General features: G+C 38.9%; 1 protein-coding gene across 1 annotated transcript in view; it reads right to left on the bottom strand.

Moving 5' to 3' along the window:
• syt1a (synaptotagmin Ia) overlaps window positions 1-20426 on the bottom strand; it is a 228141-nt gene that overhangs the window by 158907 nt on the left and 48808 nt on the right. The window contains exon 2 of the mRNA XM_036577185.1: window positions 9248-9314. The gene's annotated coding sequence lies outside the window, so the exon portion shown is untranslated. The remainder of the gene's footprint in view (window positions 1-9247; window positions 9315-20426) is intronic.

Genomic DNA, 20426 nt, shown 5'->3' with positions numbered 1-20426 from the left:
TTCCTGGTACACACATGACACTGTGGATCGAGGAACATTAAATGCCCGCACAACTTCAGAAATGGAATGTCCTATCCGTCTGGCACCCACTGTTATGCCTTACCCTGTTATACACTGGCCAGTGTTTAACTTATACAGGCGTGGGCACTCCCAACCCTGAGGTAACAACACTTTATAATCAATTTACATACTGCTATCCCATGACTTTTGGCATGCCAGTGTAAATAGGACAGGGTCATCCACACTCACACTTGACATACCGGATCACACTTGATTGTCATCCTATTTATTGAACTTTCTGACCCAAATTATCCCCTAACAACACTTATTATTTTTGAGGTTGACATACTTTTGCCAACAAAGACATGTAATGTTGGATCACTTTGTGCAATAAATGAATGAAAACACTTTTATATAATTGTTTGTGTCATTTTTTTATAGCATTTTCTTTAACTATTGTTATAAATAAAGATCTGATCACATTTTAGGTCAGACTTATGTAGAAATTTAGTGACTTCTAAAGGGTTCACAAACTTTCTGGCACCATTGTTACTATATAGATAGATAGATAGATAGATAGATAGATAGATAGATAGAAGAGACATTTCCCACAGTGATTAATTTACTGTGTGATTGTTATGGAGGAGGCGGAGTCAGTTGCTGCATTTGCTTACAGTTGCCTCATTGGCTATTCTACGCAGCACATGCAATTAAGACATTTCCAAAGCGGCATTGAAGGCTAGATTTGACCTTCTGACCTCAAAGTGACAGAGCTCCACTGTGCACATGCACAGGACACACGCACACACACAAACACTTTGCCTGTCAAATATTACAGAGTTTGCTGTTGTTTTTAGTGTTCTTGTTTGTAATGCCCGTCTGGTTAATGATATACTAAGCCAGTACGTACACAGTGACAGACAGCGGGCTAAGTGTGTGTGTGTTTGTGTGTGTGTGTGTGTGTGTGTGTGCGTGCGTGTGTGCGTGTGCGTGTGTGTGTGTGTGTGTGTGTGGAGGCCCCTGGGGCCAGGTCCACTTTGTGGAATGAGTTGAGGATTAGGCAGGATTTGGACAGCACTCATTAGCCTTGTCTGTCGAGCCTCTGATAATTAAATTATCACACACATACGCACACACACTATGACAAAATGCCTCACCTAGCAACACACTCACAATACTGCAATGGTTGTAAAAAATCAGCTTCTTCTTGTAGGGTCACAATAGATACATACACGCACCCATTCACACACTCCCTGTCCTGTCCTCTTTGCCACAAAAACACACATGCACACACACACTAGAGGTCTGCTACCCAACCTGAGTCCACCTGGTCCCAAAAAAATATTGGGTTTCAGGCTGAGCTCCAGCCTCTTTCATGAACAACACTGGGCTCAGGTTGGGCTTAGGTTTATTTTGTGCACTCTCAGAAAAAAAGGTATCCCTGCGTCACTGGGGTGGTACTCTCAACGGTACGTCTTCAGTACCTTTATCCAGGGAACATAATTAGATCATATTCCATTGCAATTACATATTTTTGAGCTGCGTTGTAATCATACACCCTGTGTTGACACCAGATTTTATATTTTATTTTTCTATTTTGAAGCGTTATGGTCTAGGCCAGGGCTCCCCTAATTGTAGTCCCATTTGTTTTGGCTCTCCATAAAGTCGCCATAACCTCCAGGGGTGTAACAATACACTTACAAGTCAATTCGATTTATGATACTTAGTTCACAATTAGGTATTCTCACAATCTTTTGAGCGAAATTCAAAAGAAGAGTAAATGGAAAATGTAGAAAACAATGTTGCACAGCTTACAAACAACACGAGATGTGAAATGGAGGAGGACTGCTGAAGTGAGTTGTTGATTGGTGTTGATCGTTTGGCGTACAAACAATGCAGTTGCATTAGAAAACATAATTATTTGAATCTCCATTCTCCACAATGCTCACTGTCACATCTACATACCACTCACTGTGTTTTAGTGATTTAGTAACAAAAATAGTGTAATGTATATTGTTTCATTACACTTTAACCCTCCTAGACAAAACCTTTGGGCACCGCTGCTAATTCCTACCTAATATCTTACTAACTGATCACTATGGACGGAATATAAAGAAAGAGAGAGAGAGAGAGAGAGAGAGAGAGAGAGGGAGAGAGAGAGAGTAAGACAGAGAGAGAAAGACAGAGAGAAAGACAGAAAGATATATATATATATATATAGAGAGAGAGAGAGAGAGAATGTGTGGGTGTGATGTAGGAGGTGTGGGAGAAGAACAATAACAAGCTTTCAGTGCAACAGCACACACAAACACACACACCATATAGATATATCCAGTCATAAGCAAAAGTTTGTGCGCCCCTTCTAAAATGACGATTTGTTGAAAATAAGTTAACATATCCTTTGCAGAGAATAACTTCTGCACAGTTTAATACACAACTACTGATTATTACTTTAATTTAACATACTGAAAGAAAACATAACAGGTGTCCTATGCAAATGCTGACACTTTTTACATTTTATGTTTTATTTCCTTTTAATACAGAAAAGTCAAACAATAGGTTGAAATTGTACCTTAAAAATGGCAGAAACATGTATATATATATATATATATATATATAATATATATATATATGCAGAATATACAATCCATCTGGTGTACAATATGTTATATTCAACAGGCCACAAACAGCCATGTTATTGAGTGGAATCAAATGCAATTCCGCAATATTTTACAGAAAGGTCAACAAAACGTTACATTCATCTCCATGTCATCTAAATACATCTATATCTTATACATCTAAATACAACTGTCAACAGCAGAAACAGACACACACACACACACACACACACACACACACACACAAACAAACACAATAGCCTTGTTCATATCTGGTATTAGCATCTGTCTCGAGTGATCTCATCACAAAAGTCACGATCAGATCACATCGCATTGCAGTTCACCCAGCTAACCAAATGTGATGCGTTTTAAACATTAGTGATGCATTGACCATAAGCTTGGCTAGTAAATACTCAATGTTTTTTGACAAAGCAGAGCCTGGCTACTATGAAAATTTCATAAAATAGATCATGATAGCTAACATGCTAACCATGTCTCTGGCTCGAAAGCACTTGGACACAAAAAACTTCATAATTATGACTTCACAAGTGTAAAATAGGACCATTCCGATGGCAGGATTATAGCACCGAGTCTTTCCTCGTGGTAATTGAGACCCATCTCACGTCCTGCTTGCTCAGAACAATTAAGAACAATTAATGGAAGTCTGTTCTCATTACTTCATCTCGTATAGATTACACTCGTTCTTCTCTTTCCCTTCCTGACAGAGGTCACTGTGATGGAGAAGAGGTAGCAGATGAAATGCACACATGGAGGAGAGAAGTCTCATTTGCGAAGGAGAGAGTGTTTCCCTCTTTTTTTCTCTCTTTACTCCGGCCCCCAATATTAAGCTAGCTAATGACCCAGCACGGTGCTCAGGTTTGTGTAATAGATCATACAGGCTGAACTAATCACCTGCACTGAAAGTTAGAGGAACATTTGCAATGTCTTTGCAGAAAAGTTACACTTCCAGATTTGGAGAGTGTAAACACTTCTGATAATAGTGTGCGAAAGAATACTGAATCCTACTCTTTTGTGAGTCAGTTTAACCTTCAGAAGTCTAGAGTTACTATAGCCATTGAAATGTGATTACATACATTGACTTTTACATTCAACCTACTCAGAAACTGTATAGCACACCTCAGTCTGTCAGAGTTACCCACATTTATAGTGTTACACTGTTAGGATAGATCTGGTAAATATTTGTTGTGTAATCAAGGTTTTAGGGATTAACGTATGATTTACAGCCTAAACAGAAAGTTCACCAGCTTTCAAGAGGAACTCCATTGATTTTTCAACATTTCTGCAAAATGATTAAGTTGTAAACAAAGTCATTCAGAGTAGTGTAATGAGAAATGCTCTGTATATGATATGAGGTAGGAACCAGACATCTGAATAGTTTGATGCCTCTAAATGCCCCTAATTGAAAGATATTGCATGAAACAGTTATAAATACACTGTCTGGTGTCTGAGACATTTTTTATGATAGTTTTGAAAAGATTTGGCCTAAAACTTTTTCATTTTTGAATCCATTCATGGCGGAGAGGTACATGAAATGTAAGGAATATAGTCTCCAAAAGTAAACTTATTCATTTGAGGTTTCATGTCATTTCATTTCAGATTTCCTTTTATTTTACCATGATCAACATTACATAAAGAAAACTTAGAAGACACGTGTAGGTCCACTGGTGGTCTTGGATTTTAAACAAAATGACTATATTTGTGTTGACATCACAACCCCTGGTTCCTGTAACCACCACTGTAAAGACATCAGTACATTTATTCATGAACTTTTTCACATCGAACCACTCTGAACAACTTTGCTTACACTCAACTACTGACTTATGGTGACATACTAGAAAAGGGGTGGAATTCTCCTTTAACATTGTTAGCTAGCTAAGTTAACTTCGTAGTCCACAGCACTAGCTAGTGTAGCATGGCTGAAGTTACTGTAAGAGATCTTCCACATATACTGCCACATATACAATGTAGGTAATGCAACATTACAGCAGAAACAGAAACAGGAACTGACTATGTGTAGCCTCAAGATACATCAATAAAGTCAAGATACTTGGCAATAGCGACAGAGGGAAAAAATGGAGATTTAGCTAGTAAGGCTAAATGCTAACATGCAAGTCTGCACTGCCACCACTTTTGATGTTTGGTTAATTTTTTTTTGGAGTATTTTTTTCTTAGAAAATTTCAAATATTTTATAAGTATTTAAATTAGTCTTTAATATCATCACTGCCACATTAAAACCATTTTTTTTCAACACACCCTGTAAAAATACCGGTAAACATATGACAAATGGACCAATAGAATTTGTCCAAAATTACTTATAAAATAAAATCTTGTTACATTAATGCAGATATGTTATTCTTTGTGTTGTATAGTATTCTGTAGTGCAGCATTGTATCTCTGAGCCTCTTTTTATATTATTTTGTGTTTTCATCCATCAGTGTTCTCTCACTGCAATACCCAGCATGCATTTTGTAAATACAGCATAAAGTCATTGAGAATCACCTCACGGTAATAATGTGTAGCCATTAATGAAGTGACTAATAAATACACATGGTATTCAGCTTCCTTGCAGTAACGTTAGCTATTCGTCCGTCTGCATTAGCCAGCTAGCATTAAAAAATAAATAATTCAAACATCCTCATGCATCCGTCCCAAACAGTTTTTCAAAAGTTCTTCCCATCTTCAAGATGCTTCATCAGAAGGGGTTTTCCTGGTCTTTAACAGGACAATCTCACTGTAGCATGTGAATAAGCATGTTGACAAATTATATAGTGATTGCATTTTTTATTTTAGCCTTTTTAAAGTTTTTTCAGAGACTTTTTCAGTGTTGCTTTAAGAATGTTTTTCTTTTCTTCTCCTGTAAAGTAACTTTTGGAGATATGAGGTTTTGTTACAACAGCTACAAAATAAACTCTGCGCTACGCAACAAAGAAAAAATGCATTTCTAATAAAACATTTAGAAAAGTTGAGAGTTCATAACTTTTGACAGGCAGTGTGAGTTAGTAAAGATTAGAAAACAGACTGAACACGTCAATCAGCGGAGCAGCGGTTATCAGCAGGAGGACGTCTGATAACCACAACTTCGAGTCACAATCACTGATCTGAACAAAAGCGTTTAATGAGGTTAATTTGTTTCTTTCTCTCACTGCCTCTCTTTCATTCTCTCTCTCTCTCCTCTTTCCATCCTTTCTCTTTCACTCTTTCTTTCTCACTCTCTCTCTTCTCTTTCTCTCTCCATCTCTCTCTTCTTTCTCTCTTTTCTGTTTCTGTCTTTCTCTTTCTTTCTCTTTCTCCTATTTCTCTTTCTTTCTCCCCCTCTCATTCTCCTCTCTCCTTCTTCTCTTCTACTTTTCTCCCTCCTTATTCTTTCTTTCTTTCTTTCTTTCTTTCTTTCTTTCTTTCTTTCTTTCTTTCCCTTTCTCTTTCCTTTCTCTCTCTCACATTCTCTTTCTCCTCTTTCTCTCATCTCTCTCTCTCCTCTCTCAGTTTCTCTCTCTCCCTATTCTTTCTTCCTTTTCTCATTTTCTCTCTTATTCTCTCTTTTCTATGCCTTATTTTCTCTCTCTCTTCTTTCTCTCTCCTCCTTCTTTCTCTCCCTATTCTCTCCTCTATCTTCCCTCTCTTTTCTTCTCTTCTTCTCTTTCTCTGTTCCTCACTCTACTCTCTCATTTCTTTTTCCTACATCTCTCTTTCTGCTTCGTTTTCTGTCTCCTCTCTTCCCCTCAACCTTCTCTCCTTCTTTCTCTCTTTTTTCTCAGCCTTGTTTTCTCTCTCTGCTTTCTCTCTTCTTTATATCTCTTCTCTCTTTCTCTCTTTGTTTGCCTTGTTGTCTCTCTCCCCTCTCTCTCTTTCCTATCTTCCCTCCTTCTCTTTCTCTCCTTCCATCTCTCTCTTCTCTTTCTCTCACACACACATTCATAACCACACTCACACACTGCAGTAATTACTGTATGAGATCAGTGTGTGTGCTTTCAGTGATAAAACGTGCAGCTCATGACGAGGACGACTAAACAAACACTCATTTCTTTTCTGCACTCCACTCACCTTCAGCATGACCTTACTGAGAAACTTCACTGCTACTCCGTCATTACAATTACAAAACTTCATGTCACATTTCTGGTGATTGATTTTAAAATTGGCCACTGATTACAGAATAAATCTCTTTTTACTTCACCTTAGTTATTACTGTGCAGTGATAAGATCAAAATTCAGGATTGTAGTTATGCTAACAATATATGTGTACAATGTTTAAAGATATCAGTGTGTCACGTAGTGTCAGAAACAACCTGAGTAAGTCTTGAGGCCCAAACTGCTGGTACCATTATAATTAGCATGATAACAAGCTTCCATGACTTGTTACCTTCATTAATCTGTCTCATGAATCACAATCGACATGGTTTCTGACTTTCAGCTTCACAAAACCTAAAAACATAGACACGGTTAACTTGTTTTAGAATGGTGGTTAACCATTTTCTCTGTTAACTCAGGATGAAATAATCAAGCTGAGATTAATCCAGGTTAGATACTCAGGTTTCAATTAATCGAGGTTTAGATACTCAGGCTGAGGTTAATCCAGGTTTGTACACAGGAAAGACAGTTGTTTATGACTAACAGTCAATTGTGTGACACATGAGGAGGAGTTGAGCGGCTTACTTGTCAAAGAAGGAAAAAGAAATCATACTACATAAGAGACAGTAAAGCATTTGTAACAGTTAAAAGCAGAGCTGTCGCCCTGCCACTGTGTCAGTGAAAAAAGTAGTAACTGGATTATACTGTGTTAGATCGAGGTAGGAACAGGATTTTATTCTTCCTGTATATGTAGTATGATTTAATTCCTCAGCTGCAAAGGGAAATTTTAGATGTGCTTGACACCACAAATGTCACAAAGATAGAACTGTGACCCAAAACAACTGGAGGGGTCGACCTCTATCAGAGGGTTGTCTCTGACTGGTGAGAAGCTCGACCCTGATTGGTCAGAAGGCTGTCTTTGATTGGTCAGAAGCTCAGTCCTGAGATAGAGGGATGGATTTCTGTCTCTCTCTGCAAAATTGTTTAGGTAGAGTGTGTGAGTAGTGTGTAAGTGAGAGAGAAGTGTGCATCCACTCCTCGCTTTAACCCCGTCGTCAGTAATGGCCGCTGGTGAATTGTTTTGTTTTTATGGTGGTTCTGTGGCGGCTCCTGGAGCGAGGGATGAATGAGGAAGAGTGTTTGGCCTCCTTCGGCTCTCCGGCGCCCGCCGCTCTGCCACTTTGGATATGTCACACCCAATAACGATGAAAAATTGTCTCTCTCTCTCTCTCTCTCTCTCTCTCTCTCTCTCTCTCTCTCTCTCTCTCTCTCTCACTCTGTCTTTCTCTCTCTCTCAGCTCACCCAGCCAGAGTTGAAGCTCCGACTTCCCAAGGCGCAAACTCTCCACGCGCAAAAGAAAAATGGCATTTTAACGAGGCCTGAATGGCCATCCAAACAGCCACTGATCCGACTCTGTCTGAGGCATCAATAAACCTGAGCATGAGAACACCCAACAAAAGAAATCGTGGTATGACATGAATTTAAAGCAGACATCCTCTCTTTTCAGAACCTCTTTTTGAGACCTAAAAAGCAAAAACCATGATGCAGGGCCTCCAGGAATATCCTGCTTATGGCTCACAAAGGCTACAGCCAGCCCTGTAAACAATGAAATGGAGCTGCTGCACATTATAGTTACAGCTTGCCAATGCAGTGTTTTAGGTTATGACATGGATCTGACACAAAAATTAAGGGAGCTCAGGGCCCTCAGCACTGACACACACATTTGTAAAAATGCTTGTTTTATTTTGTTTACTTCTTTCTTTTTTACTTCTTATTATGAGTGTCAACCTTTCTCCTCCCCAGTATGCAACAGTCTGATTCAGTTCAAGCCTCTGTCTGCTCCTCTGGGATTTCACCATTTTTCTCAATGGCTTTGCTTTTCATATTTCAAATAAGGACTGTTTGTATCTTTCCAGGAAGGAAATCGATATTTCATTAGTCCAACTCTTTAACCCATGAAGGTGAATAGGAGCGCCTGACAAATCCTTTTCTTTTTTCACTCCATCCCCAATACGGCAACAATAGCAAACACATGACCAGTGTGTCTGGTCTTAAGGAGGTCATGTATGTATATATATATCATATGTACATATTTTAATCAGGCAAATCAGCGTGTCACTTTTATCAGTCTATGTGTTTACAGAGAGAGTGAGAGAAAGACAGAGAGCGAGAGACACTGGCCTGTTATATATTTCTAGAATTGTAGGATGATCTAAATATATATGAGTGTAGTGGAATAGGTATTGATTTCCCCAGGGTTGTGTACATTAGTGTGTGTTGTTTTCTGGCTCGGTGCGGTGTGTGTTTGGTGAGGTGTGAGAGATAACGCTCAGGCAGAATGGAGGTGTCAGCCAGACAGTGGATGAAAGCAGTGCAGGTGTTGGGCAGTGAATGGCTGGGGCAATTCTCCAGCCTTTGGCATTTCTAATGAAACCGTGTGTGTGTGTGTGTGTGTGTGTGTGTGTGTGTGTGTGTTTATGTGTGTTTATGTGTGTTTATGTGTGTGTCTACCATCTTTGAAGCCAGAGAACAGAGACTAACCTTTAACTCGACGGCGCCTGCTGCTGGACTTCTCTTTCCCACGAATTGATGGCAGTTGTGCTCTGATCTGAAAGACAGAGGTCAAAGGTTGAAAAAAGAAGCTGACACAGACTTTGCAAAAAGTCCAAATATAAGTGTCCACATGCTACAGCAATCACAGAAGGCCCTGGGATTCAGATACCATTTAGAATCAGAATCACAATCACTTTACTGACATGTATGAGTAATCTGTCTTGGTGTAATTGGTGTTCATGTAAACAGACTATACAGGATACAAAGCATTAACAAATTAACACAATACAATAAATATAATACAAAATGCACATATACACAGTATGTAAATTCAATATACAGTAAATATTCAGTAATTACTAGAGGGGTAATTAAATCCATATTTTTAAGTTTGTTGCGATTTTCAAATCTAATTCTTTTCGACACAGATTGGTTAAATTCAGTCATATAAATGTTCTCCACTCGAACTTTTTCAGCTGAATCTAACGAAATAATGCCCGACAATCACAAGCTATTCTGAAAACTATTCAGAAAAAAGGCCAGTAATTTGAGTGTGGGTTTGTCCATAGCATAAGCCCTGCCCCCTCCCTACAACTTTACTCCAGCAGGCTCCACCCAGATGCCTAATTTTGATTGGATTGATGTGGTTTCCATGAAAGACCCAAAATGAAAGAAGCTTGTAAGAGAGTAAGGGGCATATCAGCTTCACCGTTTTCCATACGCTGTCATTTATCATTTACATGCATTATAATTCAGAATTTGAAGCATCATTCATATATTTACCAATGGTGCATCGTTTGCTATTTTGGTATACTGTGTTGCCATGGTAACAGAGAATGTTCTTGCTGGTGATACACCACAACTCAACACAAACTCTTGAACTCATAAACGTAGAACATGCATGAGTTTGATACTTGTATTTACAACTGATGGAGTGCAGTTGTGTTTAGTCTTGCATGTCAGATGCCTGTCTGTTGTCAGAGAGTCTCGTGGGTTTCAATGTGGCCAAGAACTGCCTATTCTTAACGAAAAAGGTGACTTGATGAATCATAAATCATCAAACTGACTAGTCACAGACTATTGTTTTGTTGTGCCATGTAGGAGAAGCTGAGACTAACTACTGGAAAAACCCAAAGTAACTTCAAGAGTTAAATAACTTATGAGACTACCTTACTGTAAACATGATAACGCACATGTTTACAATTTTTGGATTGTGATAAAACTCCCAGTGACAAAATTATCACATCCAGATGGCAATAAAATTGCAGAGCAAGTTTCATGTATTTTCTATGAGCCTGGATTTGTGTCACTAATGGTCAAGTTGAAGTTGATAATGTCATTTATATGCTAATATAATGTTTTATTACTGTAGCTGATATCATAATATTACAATATCTGTTGAACTTGCTTTCTCCTCTTGTTAATGCTCTCCCAGTGTAGAGGCCAATTAAGTGGTAAAGAAACTCAAAACACTTTCAAACCTCCTTCCATCTTTTTGTGATTTAGGGAGTGTTTCATATAAATATTTGCTCTCTGAGAATAAAGTAGCTGCAGTCAGAAAAAAAGTAACCTTCTTTTCCAATCTGCCTGGAAAAACATGGAGATGTGTATCCGGATGCGGGCTAAAGTTATCAGACCACCACTGAGATTGGTGAAAAAATGTAGGTAATTTGGCCTGTAATTTTGTCAGGGAGGAGAAAGAAAAACACTAAAATGGCCAATCCAGATGGAAATAAAGTCACAGAAAAGCACCTGTAAAGGAGGAGATGATCCCAGGACCCCATATAGGCTTAATCCCATCTGAATGGGGCTATACATTTAAAAATAAAGATTACTCAATTGTTCTTGGCTTGGATGTACAGTTCTAACTGGAAAAGAACCTTTACATTATGTGGACTCAGGAAAATGTTTTTGCTGAAATATTTCTCTTTAATGGCACAGAAGGGTTAATGGCATTATTTCTAAAAATCCTTATAAGAAATAGCATCAGTCAAATCTCATATGAGTGTAAAATCACCAATAAGGCAGATCTGTGCGCTATCTGTGACCTTGCTCTACTCTACTTTTTTTTTGCTCTACTAAAACTCATGAGATTACTGAGGTCTTCTGCTCAGAAGAAATATCTAAGGAGCAAGAGACTTACGCAAAAGTCTCCTTTATCTTTCCACCTGATCTCTTTGCTTTCTAGTTTGCATTCTTTAAACTTTAAAAGGTTTAGTCCATTTACAAAACTGATTCTTTAAGGAACCATCCATTTAAAAGTACTAGAAGTAACAAAGGTTCTTCTAACGCAGTGCTCCAAAGAACCCTTTTGGTACTTCATTTTTTTTCAGAGTGTAAGATCCATCTGTAGGTTTGAGGGGACAAAACCTAAAGAGCAAGCGAATGTTTTCTGGCTGCCCTGGAGTGAAGATTTCCCGAGCGATCGATGGCCCTAAATGTAAGCATTAAAAAAAAACAGCCCGAGGAGCCTGTGTCATTTCCTCTTGTTGATTTTCCCATCAGCCAGGTAATCTCTCGCTCTCTGTCTATAGTGGGGAGTGGGGGGAGGCCTGTATCGATGGATCATTTTCACGGATGACGTGCTAGCTTCATTAGTAGGCTGGTGGAATGGAGCCATGTGCTGGAGGAGCAGGATGAGGAGCAGCTGGGAATCTCAGATGCTGTACGTTGCTGGGGTGGTGATGGGGTGTTGATGGGCTGTGGGATGGGCAACGGTGCCTGCAGCAAACGCAGCGGGGAATGGAGAGGCAATCCTTCGCCATGTAGACACATACTAAAGGCCTAATGGTGTAACACATCCCTTCAGCCATGACTCTCAGGGCTCCAATACCCAGAACCCAGATCATCTGGGTCCACCTATCAGAGATGAGCTTCCTCTTACTATTGATGTTCTTCACCTGTTTAATCTATCATGTGATGAGTCATATAATGGTCATGTAAAAATGGGTTATGTGTTTGAAACATAAAACCACACAAACATAATAAGTTAACCTCAGGGGACAAAATGAATTTAAATTCATATGTGGAATGTGTGTCATTTGGCACAATTACTCAAATACTTTATCCTGTACCAATCAGCCGATGAAGTTCTTCTCAAATTACAACTCAGAACCTCCTCTGTTAAAACTGGTCCAACTTGACTGCCAAATTTGACAAACATCAAATAAACAAACATTACTCACTGCTGCCCTCTAAAGGTGTTATTAACAAACACCAAATAAACAAACGTCGCTCACCGCCGCCCTCTAAAGGTGTTATTAACAAACGTCATATAAACAAACGTCGCTCACCGCCGCCCTCTAAAGGTGCTATTAACAAACGTCATATAAACAAACGTCGCTCACCGCCGCCCTCTAAAGGTGTTATTAACAAACGTCATATAAACAAACGTCGCTCACCGCCGCCCTCTAAAGGTGTTATTAACAAACGTCAAATAAACAAACATCACTCACTGCTGCCCTCTAAAGGTGTTATTAACAAACACCAAATAAACAAACATCACTCACTGCTGCCCTCTAAAGGTGTTATTAACAAACACCAAATAAACAAACATTACTCACCGCTGCCCTCCGAAGGTGTTTTGCACCTGTTCAAATTATCATTGCTTTTGTAAGAACCATTATGTATCTTAATGTATGCACTGCCTAATTTATTGCACTATTCATATTTTGGCCTTATTATTGCATGCTTTTCAACATTTGAGCAGCAAATCACGCATTGTATATAGAAGATAATCACCTAAACTAACAGCCTTTCAACACACAGCTGAATTCTTCTTCAAAGCAGTATCAATACTGACAGCCAGCGAAGGTGTTGAGGCAAATGGACTGGATATCATTCATATGAGACGAGCGCTATCGTCCTTCACTCTTTAATTTGAAAATGAAAAAGTGATAAGTCCTGGACGGGCCAGTGAGGCCCAGTTATCGATAACACTGCAGAAGCAGCCAGGACAGAGAGAAAGAAATGAGGGAGGGAGGGAACGGGTCATTCGTTTCGTCTCTCCATCAGGAGGCTGTTTCTCACTGCTTTGATGCACAGATTAAAAGCTATTGCTTTGGCCTGACAGGTGTGGAAACGAAAATCGTGGACAGACAATTTATTCACTGGCATATGAAAAACATGGTGCTTTATAACAAACCCAGCCCCTTTACTGCCACAATAGATAACACCTTCCTGAAGCTGGGACGAAAAAAAAAAAACGCCAGCGTGTGCTGGGCCATTTGGCAGTCCCATCAGCCGAAAGCTGCTTTATCTCTGCTTTGGACCCGAGCCAATAACGGAGAAAGATGGTCCTTTGAAATCTCATGAATAGGTGGCACCTCTGATAGCCTTTTCGTGAAACACTCTCAGAATGGTAAAGCGAGAGAATTAACAGGCGTCTGTGCTCCTTTGTTAGCTTTAAGAATGGAATGCTCGTACGCTATTGTAAGTTAGCCTTTGTCATAGTTTTTCTATGTACCAAGGGATCCAATTTATGCTATAGTATGTTATTAGCTATAGATCTAAATTGACAGATTTGAACTTTTAGAGAGTTACTGCTATCGCTTTGCTATGCTATTTAAACAAAATTACACAGTGACATAATGAACATCACAGTCAGTCAAAGGTGCTAATTCATAGCACTTAGTTGCTAAGTGCTGTTGTTATGTTCATGCTAGTTCAGGCCAAGCTGCACTGGGATGTTCAGTGCAGATATACATGTTGAGAACTGACAAAATATGAATGCATGTCAAATTAAATTAAAAAAGGATTCTGGAAACCATGTTTGCATTAACTAAACCAGCAAAGACTTTAGCAGGTTTGAGCCAAGAAACCTGTCCTTTCAGATGATGTAACACTCGAGCTAATGCTAAAGCTAATGCTGAATCTTGTCAGAGCAACATTAGATGCTGAGGGCAACTCATCGTCTTGTAGCAAACATTAGCCAACAATACAAATGATAACATGCGTATGAGAGCATTAACATTATATATTGCTGTACTTATTTAATCTGACTAAGTTCATGTATGAAGACCTCAACAGCCAAACTGAGAGAAAAGCTAACTTAGCTGGCTAGCTCTTTATAGCATTGTTCTATACAGTTAGTCTATTTATCATTAGATATCATATTAAAACGAGTGTTATCTCACCCATATGAAAAAAACAATTAATGGGCCTGTATTTCTTTATATGTGAGATGCATTTCAAAAACATTGTTTTGCTCTAAAATGTATTCCAAACATGAAAGTACGTTCAACAGAAAAATGATCATTTTCTTACACTTGCAACGATATTTGGGAAATACACTTTACATACATTTATTTTCTGTAAAGTTTAGCTTACTTTTGAGTCTGTTCATAGTTCTAAAACTAAGCTTTGAGCAAAGTTCCATAGAGTTTAATCCAAACCATTTTCAGCTGCAGCAATGAAATAAAAACAGCTTTACCTTCCACATGATCAGAACAACATGTGCTTGAATCTATTTTCTAATATTAATTCAAAGTAATTTACTGCCACCATAGTTCTCACTACAGGTTTGTTCCAATGTGTTTCTCTTTTGCTTGACAAGGAAAGAACACTGTAATTGGCTGAGAGGTGGGTTATTAACTTGCAAATGATCAATGTAAAGTCCACCCCAATAATTATGTAAGCCCCAACCCACATATCTCTGTAAACTCCATCTCAACAGATAAGTAAGCTCTACTTCAATGGATTTGCAAGCCAGACTGAAAAACTCATAAGCAAAGGAAATTTTGAAAATTGATGTCAGTATAAAAAATATGAAATCTACATATGAGCATATTGCTGCTGTTGGAAGAAAACCTTGTACCTAAAAAATGACAACTTTACAGGACTTACTTTTAATGTAAATCAATGGAACCAGATTTTTTTTCCAAGTCATTTTGGGCCATTTCTCTTGGTCACAAAATTTACACACAATGTAAACAGCAACAGGTATTTTCAAATTATGCCAAAAACAGACAAACGACAAAAATAGAGACACAAGGTTTTCTTCCGACAGCTGCGAAATATTGTCCCCAGTTCTGCAAACTCCACCCCAATAGTTCTGCAAGCTCCAAGCTTCACACTAACAGGTCTGCAGACCCCAACCCTAATTATTCTGAAAGCTCCATCTGAGTATTTGTGTAAGCCCTATGGTAATAACTCTGCCCTTATTGATCTGGGAGTCCCACCTACAGTTAAGCTCCACCCTAACTGCACTACATCCCGACAGCTGTGCAAACTCCACCCTAAGAGTTGTGTAGCCTACAGCCCAAATTGTTCTGTAAGATTCATCCTAACAGCTCCACCAAATTCGCTCTCGCCCCAGCCCAGTAGTCCCACCTGTGCAGTAGGAGCTAAAGCTGGTGAGCACAAGAACTGTTGCCAGCCTGGTTCCTCCAGTGGGAAGATGGGTCTTTATGCCTACTGGCCAGTGGCCAGAGCATCCAGCAGCTGTTTTGGCGTGTAAATCATCCCGAATAATGATGCAGAGCTTCAGGAGCCCATTCAGTACCTGCTTCTCTTCTCTGCCTCGGCAGCTAATCGGTTTCAGCTGGTTATGTGTGTGTGTGTTTTAAAAGTAAACAAGAAAAAGTGACCCACAATTCAGCGGCGGTTTCTCCTTTCATAACCAGCTACTACACTCATCCTTCACTCTTTTCTTTCCTTCTGCTTGTTTACTCATGTTCTGACCTCGTTCCAGCTGGATCCCCTTCTGTTTATACAGTGTACATAGCAAACATTCCAATTGTATTGACTTTGTATTAACGACACTCCAACATCCATCACTCTGACTCTACTTCAGTTTAGAGTCTTTAGCTGTTTTTTTGTGTTAGAGGTGCAATCGAATGCCTTTATTCAATATTTTAATTTGGCCTCGGATGCATCTACATAAAAGGTATGTGACTTTGGTTATAGTGAAAACTTCAGCCTCAGTTAAAGATGAACATGAACCATGCCTGTTGACAGTTTGGTTTCTTGGGAAAGGTATGAAAAGTGCCGATATCCCCTTCACAGCCTGGAACCATACAATTTCTGCACATAGTCTGCCATTTTCATTGCTGCTGCTCCATTGTCATTGTTTCCTACTGGGCTGGAACATGGGCTGCTGTGTGTAAATTTTAGATGGCATGAATATTAATTGGTCACATCTGTAGCCGTTTTTTCATCATGGCAGAAAAAGTACAGTTTCAGTGAACGGTAGTATATAAATCTTCCTTTATCTAAACACAACTTGGCCTTCAGTAGTTACTGATCAGGTCATATACATTTGTTTACATCTGTAACTAACAGTGTCAAACAGGTCAAACGTCAGGAAAAAGATGAAATAGGTTAGGCTAGATTTAGCTAGCGTTAGTGGAGTCATTCTAGAGGAACACACAGCATTCAGTGACATGAATATGGGACAAAAATCTTCTAATAAATGCCTTTCAAGCTAAAATGCTTTAATTTTGAGTTTTGGTTTCTCTGTCAGCTCCAGTTGACACCATTTCAGCCTTCAGAGGAGCCACGGTCAAAAAAGTTTACTTTTAGTTAACTTTAATTCAACAATGGTAGTTTTGTGTTATTTGTCGTTGGCATGGTCCTTTAAGCCTAACATGGCCACACTGTCACACAAACTAGATAAAGAGAAATGTTTTTTGTTTTTTGCAAAATTCATAGAAAAGGCTGACATTAGAAGCTTTAAAACTGACAGCTTCAATCTTGATGACAGGGAGCGTTCTGGTTAGTTTAGCCTGAAATATTCTACATTATCACATTCTCCTCCATCACAAGCTCAGTATGATGACACTGGACTTCTCAGTGTTATTTGATATACTGACATATAAAAGGTTCCTGAAAAAAATACGTTTTTTGATAAGAGGAATATATTGTTGAAAACGTGGAAGACAAAAAAAAAATTCTTGCCATCAGAAAAAGTAAAATGATGACCATTTAGCATCGATCTCATGAATGGTTCAGTGGCAAATCCTCCATATTACTACACAAAAGCTCTACAAAGCAAGTAGGAAACAACAGCATCCATTGAAAACATGCATTCAGCATCTTTCCTTTAAATTTCTCTCAGAAGAGCATCAGTTTTTTTGGAATCTAACCTGTGGAGCATAAGTTAGCACTAACACCACAAACAGCACCACTTAGTCTGTACTGTCTTTCTAGCTCTATTTAGCTTTTAGCTTGATAGGTTAAATGTTTGTTCAGTGATGGTTATGTGAAACCCTCTCATTAACTAATCAACTTTGGTGAATAACCTTACAGTGGTGGCTGATTTGGTGCTACCTTTAAACAGTCTTCATTAGCTTTGGAGCTTTGGTTTCCATGGAGACCAAGTGAGACTGGAATCTAACTGATGTTGGAGTGACATTCATTTGAATTTCAAGCTAAAATCACTGAAATTCAGCAGATAAATGACCATATTCATAGGATAATATTCATATGCATTTCATATGTTTGGCTTAGCCTGGAGGAAAATATCCACTGTTAGAGCAATAGACTGTATTCAAGGCCAAACAAAGCCAAAAGTGAAGTTACAATAAAACATGCCCGGTGAATGCAGTTTAACCCATTAAACGGCCCACTGGCAGGCCCAAAATTGTATTACACATGTTTATACCCTAAGAAAAACGCACCCAGTTTGCATTGCAGTCACTGTAGTTACTGAATAATGAGCCTTAGTATGTAAAAAGCCTGGGATTTTGTCCATGATATGGGTTCTTTAATGCTAATGCCTAAGTTTTGTTGCTTTTCATTGGTCTTGTGTCTAGCATAGAGGAAAAAGTAATCTGACCTTTGAGTGACGGCCGTGTAGTAGCTTGTGTGGGTATGACAGAGCAGATATTAAGAGTGTAATGGGTTTTGCAGTTTGAGATGTAGAAAGCTGACCCCTCTGACTCAAACCACCAATCGTGACAGTCCTCCAACACTTGATGATTACTGAGACCGACACTTAGGTCCTAGATATGTCTACTGGCCTGCCTGTATGCCAGTGTAAAACACAATTACATGTCAAAAACACTTCTCTGGTCATGTTTTGATCAATATTCATGCATTGGCGTGTTGAAAGAGGAAAGCAGCAGGGCCCACATAAGCAATCTAATTATATGGCATCTTTGGAAAGTGTGCAGAAAATAATTTATATAAAAAAAAATGTCAGAGTACGTTCTGTGCTGAGTGATAAGACGGCGTTTGAGCCATTTTCAAGGATAGAGTGCAAAATGTGAATTTCATTGGCTTTGTCCACTTTGTCCACTCTGAAGTTAAAACAACTAGGATGAAAATTCAGTTTAATCTTCACCAAAAATTATCCTCAGTGCATGACTTTGTGACTAACTAAAGGAAAAGTTCAGCAAACAATCAAATTTAAACGGTCCCCCTCCGCCTCCCTTTACTCAAGTGTAGACAACCAGCCAAAACATGTTTGTTTCTTTAGTTTTACATTGAAGTTACAAGGCTAATGTAGCTAACAAGTAATAGAAGCATACTAGCAAGTAATCTGAAGCTTGATTGTGTGGTTTGTGACACTGGATAATATACTGTTATCTACAAACATGGACAAAAATACAGACAAAAATCAGCCTTCAAGAAGACTGCTACTGTTTTATGACTTGTCATATTGATATTTTTGTCATAATATACACAGTAAAGGGTCACACAGAGTAGATTTAAATGCATTATGTGGACAAAAATCTGTGAACCTGTGCTCATGAGATTTATCTGAGCTTGTGAGACCCATCCCATTCCAAAATCATGGGCATTAATATGGAGTTGCCCCCGCTTTCTGGTTCTAACAGCCTCTGTTCTTTTGGGAAGGCTTTCCCCAAGAATTTGGTGTATGTCTGGGAATTTCTGCATTGCCTATTGTTTTCTCTGTGACGACTGTACCTGCTGCTTCCAAGTCTTTCTGGACCTCTTTTGGAGCAGTCCTTGATTCTTGGGCTTCAGCACTCAGTGGCCCCAGTCTGTGAGTTTGTGTGGTTTACTGCTTCATGGCTGAGCTGTTATTGCTACTAGACACTTCCATTTCACAAAAATAGCACTTATAGTTGACCAGGGCAGATCTAGCAGGGCAGAAATTCCACGAACTGACTTGTGGCAAAGCTTGCATCCTATGATAGTGCCACATTTGAAGCCACCGAGCTTTTCAGTATGATCCATTCTACTGCCAGTGTACGTCTATGGAGACTGCATAGCTATGTGCTTTATTTTTATTTACCTGTTAGCAAAGGGTATGGCCGAAACACCTGCAATCAATAATTAGGAAGGGTGTCCACATACTTTTGGCCATATAGTGTATTATTAACTAGACACAAAATGTTTTTTCAAGATATGCTATTCAATATTTCATGCATATTGGCCTCTGCAAGAAGTTATTAAACGATAAAACATAAATTGCAAGCCAGGTTTTCTGCCACAAGATTTGATCATCACTTCTGAAATATGAGGAATTTTGGACGTTTTTTTGGATCTTATTAGAACTTCATTCTTGATACTCACCAGTTTTCACAGTCATTTTAGAAACATCTAGCACTCTCTTCATCATCCTGGGCATGTCTAATATTTCTTGGTTTTTGTTTCCAGCTTCCTAGTGTCCTACTAATTACTTGGAAGCTGTGAAGTTGTACAGGATGAGCATATTAGAATCCATTGCAGGCAGTGGTGTAAGTAATGAAAGGGGACTGAACTGGCGCAACATCTTCATTTGGCTCCTCGTATAGATAATAGATACATATAGATCTCACTCTTTCCTACTGATTTTTGCAGACTGGTGACTAACCACATGCTAATCAAGTGAACTAAACTCAATAAACTCACACAAAGCATGTTTTTCTGTTAGCAGGAGACAAACAAACAAACAAACAAAACAAACGTGGAACAGCTTGCTGCTGCTTTCATGTTTTCACCACTGATTTGCCGACAGTGTAAGTCAAGTCTGTGTTGATTAATGGGGAGTTCACACACATTTTTTGTGGACCTATTTTTCTTCTATTGTTTTCCAAGGGAGAGACATGCTGTTTATGTGTTCTGCCTACAATATGAGTGACTGCTGATCAATCAGATCAAAAGGAAGGCGGGCCTTCAGTGACGGTTATAGTCGCTAAGTTTTGTGAACTGTATGACATACAGTGGGGGAAATATAACTTTTTATGAAACATATTTCCAATGTAGCTATTCATATCAA

The sequence above is a fragment of the Colossoma macropomum genome, unplaced genomic scaffold, assembly GCF_904425465.1.
Source record: "Colossoma macropomum unplaced genomic scaffold, Colossoma_macropomum, whole genome shotgun sequence".
NCBI classification, from domain to species: domain Eukaryota; kingdom Metazoa; phylum Chordata; class Actinopteri; order Characiformes; family Serrasalmidae; genus Colossoma; species Colossoma macropomum.
The sequence above is the reverse complement of the archived record's forward strand: the minus strand, read 5'-3'. Positions and strand labels throughout refer to the sequence as shown.